General features: G+C 41.0%; 1 protein-coding gene across 8 annotated transcripts in view; it reads left to right on the top strand.

Moving 5' to 3' along the window:
* rap1gap2a (RAP1 GTPase activating protein 2a) overlaps window positions 1–12,347 on the top strand; it is a 105,632-nt gene that overhangs the window by 66,131 nt on the left and 27,154 nt on the right. The window lies entirely within an intron of this gene.

Raw genomic sequence — 12,347 nt, 5'->3', positions numbered from 1 at the left:
TTGATTTCCAATAATAAATAAATAAATATATTTGCATAAAGCAAACTTATTTGCCCACTCCCATGTTGATAAGAGTATGAAATACTTGAAAAATCTCCCTTTAAGGTACATTTTGAACAGATAAAAAGAAAATGTGCGATTAATTTGCGATTAACCATGATTAATTATGGACAATCATGCAATTAAACGTGAAATATAATGAAAAAATATAATATAAATATTTTAATTGATTGACAATTTAACAGTGTTTTCATTATTATTCTGCAGAAATGAAAAGAAAAAAAACAATCCTCTCTGTAGGTAATGATTTTTCCCAATTTCTTCTTTTTTTTTTTTTTAATCAGACAGAAGATTCTGAACATTTGCTCTTAGAGAGAAAACCTTAATAGGCAGAGCTGACGTTTTAAAGTACTTCCTTTCATGTTGCTTTTCTTGACCACCTTACACAGTTTTTCCTTGTCCTGCCCCTTCCCTACTCTCGCTGTCGAACCCTCCTCCTCCTCCTCCGGCTGTTAAACACAACCGCTTTTTATTCACTGACTCACTCGTATTTCCATTCCCCCGTCTCCCCCCTGTTTTTCCTCTCTACCCTCAATTACTCCCTCTTTTAAACTCCCTCTTGTGTGTTTCACTCCTTTTGTGATTGGCAGCTACGGGGGACCGCTGGTAGAGACTCTCACACTCACATCCACACACAAACATGCACACGTTTGATCGTCTGTTTGCTGTCTGTTTGTACAACTATGTGTGTGACAGTCAGCCTTGTGTTTGGGTGTAATGGATGAGATGGCATTGTCTCTAACAAGTGTCCAGAGACCCACCCAAGACGGCCTTATTTACCCAGCTCTGCACAGGGGATTGAGAGGGCTATTTTTAGTCTGCAGAGATTCATTTATTCTCTCTCTCTCTCCATACCTCGCTCTGCGGCCTTCTCTCTTTCAGACGTTCATTCATTCACGCGCCTCTCCCGCTCTGTCTTCGTATCTCCCTCCTTTTCTTCAGGACCTTACAGCTCTGCTGTGGTTATCAGCTAGTCTCAAGTGGTTAAGTTGGTTGAGAAGAGAAGTATTCAATGTCATCTGACAGATACTTAACTCTATTTTTCCCTTTGACTCAAGTCAGTGAGGCTGGGTGAGATGGGGCAGTGATAAAAAGGAAGTGGGTCCCAGAAAATGAATAGGATTAGATAGGATTTATGGCATTTCATGTGATATGACAGAGAGAGTGGCGATGCCGCACAACTATGTTTTTCACTGCAATGCAGTACTGTGCCAAAGCACAAAAAAAACATCTGCTGGTCGAAGTGAAATGTTTTGAATCCAATCACTGTCACAAATATATGTTTAGATAATTGTTTATTACCACTGTCCAGGGTTAATAATGAAATAACCAGCCTGTTCTCATTCCCAGGGCATCAAATACTGGTACTTTCTCACGGTGTGTGATACCGCCGCATAAGGCAATCTTTAGCGGCTGTATGAGCTGCACCGGGCTTTCCACTAACTACAAAAAACAAAACAAGAAGGTGACAGCCAAAAACCAAGAAGGTGACAACCAAAATGTCAAACTCAAGGCTTTATAACGGCAGTCCACAAACCAATGGGTGACATCATGGTGACTACGTCCACTTCTTATATACAGTCCATGGAAATAACACACTCCTCAGATGAAGAGAAGATGCACACTCTAAAAGTGGCATTTGCACATGACAAAAAATAAGAGAAAGAGCGGTGCTTCTCATGGATTACCGTTGAATTACATCCAGAGAATGTGCAGTCTAGATATCATATTCCTTTCAATACTACATTTTGTTACTCAGATTGAGCTGTTATTCAGGTGTTTATTGGGTCAAAAGGCTCCATGTTTATGCACCCACTAATGCATTAAAGTCACCTAATAGTAAATTGACTATCAGCCCTGCCGAGCCATCCAAATAAGGTGTGATTAACTGCATAAAGCACAACCGTAGACAAAGAAACAAACATGATTCAGCCTGTGGCCTTTATCAGTGTCTCCCTGCTGTTGGGAATAAGTGCAGGTAAATGTCTATCAGAGGTCTCTTGGCACCATTTGTGCAGCGAGGCACAAAACAACACTGACATTTCAAAGGTAAGACAAAAGCTGCAGTACGTAACCTTTTACTAGCTTGTAGTGTTTTCCTCTGGTGTTTAGAATGTAAATCCAATGTCAAAGATACGGTGTGTGTGTGTCAGAGAAGCTGGTCATTTAGTCTGTGATCTTTAAAGTCAGTGTTTTGCTGCAGTACTTGGTAGCTGTTATTGTTCAATGTTACAGTGAACCTTCAGAGTATCATCCTCACTGCAGTATAATTAACCTTGTTTATTTGGGAGGAACAAAATGACACACTCATAGTTTCCTTGGGTGGGACTGTGTGCGCCTAGAGAGGGCGAGACCTTCACTAGTGTCGGTTTAGTCTGACACTTGGATTAATTACTGAAATAATTGAGAGGAGAGGAGAGCAGTGGTGTGTCTAGATTTTTTTGGCTGAGCTGGCCCAAGTGGGGCGCTGACTTATACAGGGGTGGCATGAAGTACATGCATACACACACCACTACTCATGTCTACTTTAATTAATAACATTACACTTTATTATATTCCTGTGTTTAAAATTTGAATTTAAAAGATAAATAGACCTACCAATCATAACCATAGACTGTATATAAAGATGGACGACATGACAACTCCCCGAAAGTGAAGCCAAAACATCGATCGCCCCCTGGTGGCTGGCTGCAGTATAGGTCGTAAATCCCGCCCCCTCCATGTTAGCGGATGAGCCAAACTAAAAACGTCAAAGTACACGTCAGATTATGGTTTCTGACATTTCAGGTAGTTCTCGTCACGGTGATGTATGTTCATTGATTGATTTGTTTATTTGAGTGTGAGTGAGAGCCAATATGGGTTTACAAGACACTGAACAACAACAACCAAGACCAAGTCATAACATACGGTTCCACAAATTCAAAGAAAGAAACTGATAAAATGTCAGGATATTCAGTATCCCTCACAAAAAAAAGGCTTATTATGATGGATACAGTGTTATTTGTCTTAGTTTTCAGTTTCCATTTGCTATAAATCTTGCTAAAGCAAACATCTTCTCATTAAAGAGCCAACTCAACATATAACCTTCAGACAACCAAAACAGATCCGGGTTCCTCAATTGAATCATTTCAAACAGATGGTTCCTCAAGTCACTGTACATAGGGCAATGGAACATAAAATTAGTTTCATCCTCAACAACACCAAGATCACAAAAAACAAATAAATGCTACTCTTCAGGAGTACCTTTATATCTGCCTACCTCAGTTTGCCGGCGGTAAGGTACTAGTTCTTAACTGAACACATAATGACCTCTGCCCTCACTGTAAATTTAATTTTATATAAGGTTCAGTGTAGTAATCCTCTTTGATTTTAACATAGTTTCTGAGCTTTGGCTTATTCCAAATCTCAACCTTCCATTTTTCCTTATGGATCTTTAATAGTTCAAGTGTTTTCTGATAAGTTTGGTTTTAATGAGTTATTTGATGCTGTATATATATGAGACGTCATGATCCGGAATATTTTGGCTTAACTTTTGTACAGCTGGAGGAAGTGGAGGCGCTTCGTCCATCTATATATACAGTCTATGATCACAACACATACAACACCACACATAAATCTGAGGTAGAACTAAACTTGTCTGCAAATTTAATCAACTGAAGCTGAAAACCTTTTGAAATTAAAAACTAAATACCACTTAATTGAAAACTGCATTAAGTGTGGTTATGAGTTAGTCACACAAAAACACACTCCTTATGACCATGTGTGGGGTTGCACTGATGGCATGAAGGTCTCTTAGCTTGTGTGTGTGTGTGTGTGTGTGTGCCGCACAAACACAAAATCCATTTCCTTTCTTCTTCTCTATCAGCGCGACAGCTAAATTAAAAGGTTATTTGCTTCCTCTTCTTTCTGCGCGCCAGCTCTGTAGTTGAAGGACTAATTATTTTTTGTACAAAATGTATAAATGAATTCATAAAGGTAGCGCTGTCCCTCCCAGAGACATGCTGCTCCCCTCTTCCTCATCACCCCCTCACTACCCGTCTGTCTGCTCCTCTTCCTCTTATTGATAATGAGATTGTTTCAGGTTGTCTGGCTGGACAGTTTTATCTCCTGTCCGCTGTCATCTTTGTATCTATTCATATCACAGTAAGAGAGAGAGAGAGAGCGAGGGCGAGGCCTGGCGTTCCCACAGGAAACAGCCGGTGACTTGGAGTGCAGTTGCCTCCTAATTATTGCTCTCCTGACCTCTCCGCATATCTGCACATATCTGAGATGCCTGTACTCCGCTGTTGGGCAGCTGACTGACTCATGCATCCATGTCTTACATCTATATGTGGAGCGTACTTTTTAACAAGGACATACTGATAGATAAGAGACCGTACAGGAGGAAAAAGAGGAATGAGAAGAAGACAAAGTGATAGTCATTTAAATTGCTGCCTAAAGGGCATTAAGAGATGTAACAACAATGTGATGTACCTCGCAATGTACCAGATTATCTTTAGCTATGGTTCTGCTAAAATAGCCCCTAAACAAGACTAAGACTTTCAGAAAATCACTCATTCCTTACACCCTAATAGTCACTCATTGGTTTACTCTTTAGTGAGCAGTATATTAAGACTTTTAGGTTGTCTATCTTTTTAGATTGTTGTTTAGATATTTGTACTAATTTGTTAATGTATTCATTACCAATTCCACATGTAGTTTTTTAAGCGTATATCCTTTGAGTGAAGGTTTTGTGATTAACATTATTTGTATGTGTGTGTGTGTCTGTTGATCTGGGTGGCGAGCTGCTGCATACAATTGCCTTTACAGGGAAAAATAAAGTTGTATTGAATTGAAGATTTCAAACACTTACTTATCATCATCATTTAGAGTCATCACTGACAGGTGTAGAGTCACACAACAGTCATTTTTATATCTATAAAATGTGGAACATTGCATTGTTAGCAGAATGTATGAAAATACCAGTGGGCAACCTTTGGGTCTGAAAAGTGAAACCAATGCTGAAGTGCCTTAAACTTGCATTCTTTCTAACAGCCAGCAGGGGGCGACTCCTCTGGTTGCAAAAATAAGTGTGATTGTATAGAAGTCTATTAGAAAATGAGTCTACTTCTCACTTGATTTATTACCTCAGTAAACATTGTAAACATGAGTTTATAGTCTCAATCGCTAGTTTCAAGTCTTCTTCAATACAGCATGATGTTCATTTAGTAAATTATGGTCCCATTTAGAGTCAAATAGACCATAAAGCAGGGGATGCTTTAGGGCGTGACCTTGTGATTGACAGGTAGCTACCACAGCGTTTTCCGGTCTGGGAGTTGTCATGTTTTCGTCTTACAACTTTAACCCTTTCACAGTGTGCTTTCATTAATTGTAACATTTTCGTCGCCTAAAAATGTTTTATTATCGGGCGGTTTGCTCTGTTGCCTCACAGCAAGAGGGTTGCAGGTTCTCCCTGTGTTAGCATGGGTTATCTCCGGGTTCCTGATTCCTCCCACAGTCCAAAGACATGCAGGTTAATTGTTGACTCTAAATTGCCCGTAGGTGTGAATGTGAGCGTGAATGGTTGTCTGGCTCTATGTGTCAGCCCTGTGATAGTCTGGCGACCTGTCCAGGGCGTACCCCGCCTTTGCCCAATGTCAGCTGGGATCTGCTCAAAACCGCAGTCCACAAACCAATGGGTGACGTCACAGTGATTACGTTCACATCTTATATACAGTCTATGGTTTGGAGAAAAGTGGTTGACTGACGAAGAAGTTTAATTCAAACATAATATGAGCCTGAGAAATGTCAAATGAATAAACATGCAGCTGCTGACATATGAATAGGAGATGGAAACCGTGACAGGTGAAACATCTCTGTTGTTTCCGGCTTTGGGCAGGTAATTGTTTATGCTTGCAAATCTAAATTTAACTCAAGAGTCAATCTTAAGCACCATTCATTAAAATACTACTTATATCTTCTGTAAGATGTGTTCACATTCTCGTAACTTAACTTAATTAACTTTGGTTATATTAAGCAACAGGCATCAGCTTTCCTACATTCTTCCTGTAGCATCAGTGCTTATCAGAGCTGTGACTGTCATGTCTGATATGTAATGTTGCAGAGGATTTTGCTGTGCGACATGATTCTTTATTTTCAGTGAGTCTTCTTTAATATACATTAGGGTTGATGGGTCCTACCCTCCACAGCAGGCTGTCTTATGTTCCCTCTTCATCTCTGCACAACCCTCTTCTTTCTCCTTTTCTCTGTCTCCAATTACTGATGTATTAACTCCATTAGAGAAACCATCAGTTGTGTAATTGGCCAATTGGCATGAGGATCAGGCTCCTTATCAAGTTTCATAACAAATATTAAGCCCAACTGGAAACAGGAGTGCGCAGTAAGCCCCCTGGGAGAGGCTTCATATCCGAGACCCGCCGTTCACCCTGTCCTCTCTGTTTTCCCTTCTTTATTTGTATCCTCTCTGCACCCGGATTTCCTGTTTTCATCCCCCTATCTCCTCTTCCTGTGATCAGTTCATCATGTAGTGATGTGGTGTTGTTCCCCTTTTTGACTTTCTTTCTCACACACTGTGTCCCGGCCTGTGCCCGATGTCCTACCGTAATCTTATCTCAAGGGTGTAATCAATACATGAAATAACAGAGATGTATTACCATCTCTCCCTCTATCTGTCTCTCTCTCTCTAACACTAACACAAACACACATGCATTACCGGCATCATTCGACAAACATGATGGCTGTGTAGATGTAATTACTGTTGAATCAACGATAATTAGCCGCAGCCAAATGCAAACAAGGGTTATAGACATGCTAGTGAACAAGAAAGGTACATCTTGTACTAGTTTGGATGTAAATGTGGAGCATGATGTGCCCTATTTCTGCCCAGCAGATTTACAACCACTTAATCTTAGCTGGAGGTGACAGAGACTTCACTTAAGTTACACTTAATTCATTCACTCGGGGAAATTTATGCAACAACAACTGTTTTCCTAAAATCCTTAAAAGAGCGTGTTTATTGTTGTGGATGAATGAGTTTTTCAGAGGTTGACTTCACTGTTCTTGGCGGAGCGCCCGGCCACAGAGGGTCACACGAACCAACACAGCTGCCGTATGTTCCCTGCAGCCAGTGTTTACCGCGTATCAGAATAATGTAATTCTGTGGCAACCGCTGCACTTTGTCTCGCTGGGAAATTTCTGCCACGCATCGTTTGTATCAGCTCAGAGCCAGAGGTTTGAATGCAGTTTGACCTTGTGATTTAATTTCACAGCCCAGGTGCTTATTTCCTCGAAGCGAACAATGACAGTATCAACAGACAGAACTGATAGAAATATCTAATAAAAAATCACCCATTTATCCATCAAGTCAGAGCTGAAATTGATCACACAGAGCCCATCTTGCAGCAAGATACCCTACCTCTCTCTGTGTTACCATACCATACTATCGCTAATTTCTGTGCTCCCATTGGTTCCACTTCCAGTTAGCGATGTCACAATATCAGACATGTAGTAGACGATACCAATACCAGTGAAATTCCACGATTTTCAATGCCAAAATCGATAACAAGGTCAAAAACAAAACAATACTACCTATGTACATCAACATACACTGCTTTATTACAGATTGCATACTGGTTTTTGCAAATGTATTATTAATCCCTGATGATCCGCCTCAAGTCTCTCGACAAAAACTACATTTTACAAGATTACATTTGAGCACTTCTTGATAACGTTATAATTTACCTTCACCCAATACTCTTTTACTGACTAGAGCTTGAACGCATCATAATGTATCTCAATGCATCTTCGGTAACTTATCTGTTAGCTCTGTCATTTAGCCAACAAGACTGCTAACGTTGCTAGCTCTGCTGCTGCTGATTTCAACACAGATTTTTTGTTCACAATGTAGCATTATCAGGGAAATTTTCTATCGTTCCCGGGATGACGGGACGGTGTTAGTCCCGAGCCCTGATCCCTGCGATACTGTAGAAAAATGAGTACAGAGTTACGTTTTCAGATTTTTCGCATTTTTCAACAATCTTTTTAAAAATGCTTTTCTTTCTATAACATCTGCGCATGGCAAGGTTAAGGAAAGATTGTGACCATGGCAAATAAACAAATATGAAGATATAATCAGTGGCGTGTAAAACAGTTGAATAAGGCTAAGGAAAGAGCATGGTTATGGTTAATAAAAAGACAGCCCCTATATGTGTCTCTCGTATTTTATTATTACCTTGGCCTTGGAAGAAGGTAATAGGAGGAGGTTGTTTTCACCAGCGTTGGTTTGTTGGTTTGTTTGTTTGTCTGTCCCTCTGTTAATTCCAATCAGCCTGAGCATTAAGACCACAGGGTATAACACATGCGTAGTGTAACTGATGACGCGTTGATGGCGCGTGACCCCGCCTTCTTCCTCCTTCTGAGAGCAGAGTGTGGATGTGTGGCGAGGATACAAGGTGCGGCGAGAGCTGCTGCCCGTCCGCGGTGAGAAAGAAAAAAGCGGTAGATGGCGGGACGACAGATAACCTGGTGTAACGTCATACAGACATAACAAGGCTGCTGAATGAGAGAGGCATCCGCCGATACGTTACACGGAAACACACCGTGTTAATAATAAGCCGACCACCTCACGGTAACGCCAGCTGTGAGCTGTGATTTGTTTTTAAAGTCACGCACCTTGGCGGAGGTCTGCGCTCTCCGAGTGCCATTCTAGTTACATTTGAGTCACAAAGCTAAACATCTATTCTTCTAAAAGATAAATTCCCAGCATTGTTTAAAATGAAATCTCTTTTCAACCTTGACAAAGGCAGCTCAGAACAGATCCACAATGAAAGCCACAGACATTTCATATTCGCAGGCAAGTATTTTGCATTTTTGTGTTTTTAAAATATAAAAGTGTTGTTTTTGTATGAAAATATCAAATAATAAGAAGTAACATCAATAAAGAGAACTGGTAAAACTTTTGAATTTTGGTTCATATAATACGAATTGAACAAGGACATATGTCATTTCTGGCCACCATCTTTATTTAGCTCATGAGAGGCACAAACTGGGTCAAGTCTGATGTGCTACACTCCCATCCACCACACCCTTACTCTCCACCTTGTTACATACAGTAAAAGACAAACTACTTCCTGCGTCGGCAGTCAATATTGGTATTGGACGTAAATCGTGCGGCGCTGAATCGTCCAATATAAACATAGTTCTTAAGGATGCTGTGCTGTCACTTGATGATGCTCTGCACAGCAAAGCACCTTCTTTAAAGTGCCTTGAGTGCACATCTAACCCTCTTTCCACATTTCCCTACTCTGACTCACTTTCTCCATGACCTATTCTTCCTAAATTGTTTCTTTGCTTCCTCCCTCCTGCTGTCCCAGTACGTGCGCTCCCTTCCCTCCCTCCTCCCTTCCTGGGTGGGAGTCAGTAGCAGTGACGTAGCTGTTGTCTCATCGCCACAGAAACAGTCCAGACTGCAAGGACAGCAGCTCTTCATCTTTCCCTCTTTCTCTCACGGACACATGCAATTTCCCTTTGCTAACAGCATCTCTCTGTGTGCAGGTGTTATATGAGTGAGTGAGTGTGTAGGATATAAAGATAGGTGCCGTCCTCGTGCACATACAGGGCAGCTGTAGAGACATACTGCAGCGATCTGCCCCAAGGACAGTGGTCTTAACAAGCTTTTCCTTTTCACAGGTCAGTGGTGGAAAATGACACGGTGTCCTCCTTACCTCAGGCTGAAGAGAACAAAGAGAGTTTTTCAGTTTCGTAAACTCTCCCTGTCTGTCTTGGCTTATGATGCTCATTCAAACATGGTCCACCCTTGGCTACTTTGAGCTATACTGCAGCATTACATACACAGGAGGACACAGTGGTGCATTGTGTGAAAGCTGAAAATGTGGAAAGAGCTGGCCAGTACGGGCTTTTCCTCTGTACAGTGGAATGAATAGGGTTGAACAGGAATTTGGGTTAGGTCTGTAGTGACTAAGTGAAGTGTGCTTTGTTTGGGTGTCTTTGAGCCTCAGGTAGAAATTGACAGTCACCTCCAAAGAGCGTTGTTGATTAAATTCAACGGAGGAAGTAGTTTTTTGCCATCTCTCATGGCTCTCCTCTACAACAACAATCTGTTGCTGCCTCAAGTTCACTATTTCACATTTTTATATTGAGTGGGATTGAGTGTTTTTGCTACTCGCAACCACTTGACACTGCTACATGAGAGAAAGGAGAATGAGCAATTATGGTTCCAGCTAATGAAAGGAAAGAAGGGTCAATTTAATTTGACATAAATTAAATCTCTTGTCGTGTCCTTCCATCCACTAAATCTGTGATCAGTTACAGCCTTCCTCACTGATGGAAATACGGCGTTTGTTTTAACTTCAGAGCAGATATGTGTGCGTCTATTGTAGCAACTAAAGTACTTAGGCTACCTGATATGCAACCTGATATAGGCTCCGTTTGTTGGTATCAAAATAAGAATTTAATCAAGATAAAAGTTTTACGGTAAAAGGCTCTCAAATAATATGATTATTAGATGAGATACAGGCTATATATATTGCATCCAGGCAGCAACTTCCAGTTATGAAAAGTGAAGCCAATGCTGAAGTGCCTTAAACTTGCATTCTTTCTAATAGCCAGCAGGGGGCGACTCCTCTGGTTGCAAAAAGAAGTCCCTACTTCTCACTTGATTTATTACCTCCGTAAACATTGTAAACATGAGTTTATGGTCTCAATCGCTAGTTTTAAGTCTTCTTCAATACAGCATGATGTCCATTTAGTAAATTATGGTCCCATTTAGAGTCAAATAAACCATAAAGCAGGGTATGTTTTAGGGCGTGGCTACCTCGTGATTGACAGGTTGCTACCACGATGTTATCCGGTCTGGGAGTTGTCCGTATTTTCATCTTAAAACTTAAACCCTTTCACAGTGTATTTTCTGTTCATGAAAGTTAACTGTACCATTTTAGTCGCCTAAAAATGTTTTTTTTTTTTTTAAATACAGCGTTTTGTTGTACTTAGCTCCACCCTCTCGTGTCACATCTGGTTGCAAAAAAAACAAGATGGTGAACTCGATGCTTCAAAACGGCAGTCCACAAACCAAAGAGTGACATCATGGTGACTACGTCCACTTCATACGGTCTATGTGTAAAACCTAATATAGGCTCTGTTTGTCGTATCAAAATAAGAATTTAACCAGATATAGCAAATTAAAAGTTTTCACAGCAATAGACTCTCACATAATATGGTTATGACAATCTATTCATATCCATCAAGCTCTACTGGAGGTGTGTAGGTGTAGAGACAGAGAGAAATGTGGTTTTAAGTGCTTTCTGCAGCTCCAAAGCAGGGTTAAAGAGGGTTTAGTACATCTGTGTTCTTTTATCTCTTTACTGTCTTGATCTTGATCATATATTCAGCATGTCCATCACCACAAGTATCCCATCTGAAGTTGTTCTAGTGAAAAAAAACACTGGATTTTACCTGTAAATGGCAGGTTTCTGGGGTTAAACTAATCTCCTGGCTGTCTCCCAGTGACAGCTCAACTTCTCACATCTGGGATCATTAATGTGCACTCATGCTTCTGGGTACGCTGCAGAGAAAAAGCATGAAAGAGGAGACGAGGACCCCCAGAGGACTTCTCTTAAAGTCTCCTTGACAGCCCCTGGGACTCCAGAGAGCACATGAAAACAGCAGAGGGCCATCTGATACCTCACTGCATATTTCCAACAGGCTCTCTGGCTCAATTTGAAACTTTCAATTATAGCTACAATAAAAGTTCAAACAGAACTGTACTGTTTAGTAAGTAAATGGCTCTTTTCAAGTAGCTCCAGTGAGACGTTCACTTAGCTGTTGAGTAAGCATTACTCTACCGAGCTAGCTCCAACAGGCTCTGTTCAGTGTGTTCCAAGCCACGTACTTCCAGAAGCCCACTTCAATATAGTGCACTGTGTGTACTTACTTGAATAGTGCGTGAATTTCAACGGGGTAGGGTCGTCTCAAATCGAATACTCTGGGGCGCGCTTACTGGAAATGACGATCGCAACATTTCACCGCGGCTCGCTACCCGCTAAAATATCTTCTTCTTCTTCTTCGGGGCTTTACGGCAGCTGGCATCCTTTGTGTTGCACTGCTGCCTCCTCCAGGTTTTACCTGTCCACTACCCGCCAAAATATCTGCCTGCTTTGTTGATCCAGAATACACAGAAAACAAAAGCGAAGTTGAAATTACGTTTCCAACGTCGTCACCTGTTGGCTGAAAATGCACCGGTATGTTTACGTACTGTCTTGTTTTTTATTCTG

The sequence above is a fragment of the Sebastes fasciatus genome, chromosome 7 (assembly GCF_043250625.1).
Source record: "Sebastes fasciatus isolate fSebFas1 chromosome 7, fSebFas1.pri, whole genome shotgun sequence".
In the NCBI taxonomy this organism is placed as follows: domain Eukaryota; kingdom Metazoa; phylum Chordata; class Actinopteri; order Perciformes; family Sebastidae; genus Sebastes; species Sebastes fasciatus.
This window is presented reverse-complemented; position numbering and strand designations above follow the sequence as displayed.